The sequence below is a fragment of the Pipistrellus kuhlii genome, unplaced genomic scaffold (genome assembly GCF_014108245.1).
Source record: "Pipistrellus kuhlii isolate mPipKuh1 unplaced genomic scaffold, mPipKuh1.p scaffold_m20_p_7, whole genome shotgun sequence".
In the NCBI taxonomy this organism is placed as follows: Eukaryota; Metazoa; Chordata; class Mammalia; order Chiroptera; family Vespertilionidae; genus Pipistrellus; species Pipistrellus kuhlii.
In genome coordinates, this window is record NW_023425573.1 from 35,177,591 (window position 1) to 35,178,843 (window position 1,253).

General features: G+C 40.6%; 1 pseudogene; it reads left to right on the top strand.

The window, feature by feature from the left end:
* Positions 1-269: 269 nt before the first annotated feature.
* LOC118709196 lies at positions 270-1,053 on the top strand (annotated as a pseudogene).
* The last annotated feature ends 200 nt before the right edge of the window (positions 1,054-1,253 follow it).

Sequence of the window (1,253 nt, forward strand, 5' to 3'; positions counted from 1 at the left end):
AATAGGGGAGTGCTGTTTAGCAATTCCACAAACATTATAAGGTATTTTGCCCTGTGCTGGAGACCAGAGATGACAGACAGGAAACTTCTAGTCTAATCTAGTGGGTTTTGCAACTTAGAAATAAAATGTAGGTAAACTTTCATAAGTTCCTCCTGAGATTTAAAAGAAAATAATTTTCAAATTCTTGGTCTAGTTGCCAAGACACATACCCCAAAATAAAAAGGGGTCTGAGCTGGTTTCAGCTGAAAGAACAACCATCATTTAAGACAATGTCTGCCCTTTTGGCTGGAAATGTGGGAAATGGAGTGGCACAAATGAGGGTCTTCCTTGACTGTCCCAAATATCTGCCCAAAGTGCCTCAGGTCCTGATATTCAGTAATATAGTATCACCCAAAGTCCAATGCATCTTTAAGATATCACCACACTGGGTGTAGGAGGGTGGCAATAGCTGCAGCAAGGGCAGCGAGAAGGGTCACTGATGTTCTTGGATTCTCACAGCTGTGAAGGGATCTAACTGCCACCACGTAGAGCAGAAGAGCAAAGAGCAAGACCACCATGAAGCCACGCATCCCCCACCCCCACCACAGGCAACACCCTGTATGTTTGCCGTGTTTGACCAGACACAGATTCAGGAGTTCAAAGAAGCCTTCAACATGATTGATCAGAACAGAGATGGTTTCATTAACAAGGAAGATTACATGGCATGCTTACCTCCCTGGAGAAGAATCCAACTGATGAGTCTCTAGATGCCATAATGAATGAGGCTCCTGTTTTCATAAATTTCACTACGTTTGTCTTGAAGTTTGGTGAAAACTTAAATGGCACGGATCCAGAAGATGTCATCAGGAATGCTTTTGCTTGCTTTGATGAAGAAGCAACTGGCACTACTCTGGAAGATTACCTGAGAGAGCAGCTGACAACAATGGGGAATGGGTTTATAGCCAAGAAAGTGGATGAGCTGTACAGAGAAGCACCTATTGGCAAAAAGAGAAATTTCAATTACATTGAGTTCATGCGTATTTTTAACATGGAGCAAAAGACAGAGATGACTGAAAATAACTCCATATTGTATTATTATGAATTGAATTCATACGAAGTTATAAAATATTTATTTTGAGGGTTTGAAATATGTAATATTTCCTTTGGTTATAAAAGACTAAGTAGCTTAGAAAGGAGGCCCAGGTTAAAATTTAGATGAACTAAAGTATTTGGCAAGGCTTTACCTAGCAGGTTTTCTGTGTTGTGAGGAAAGT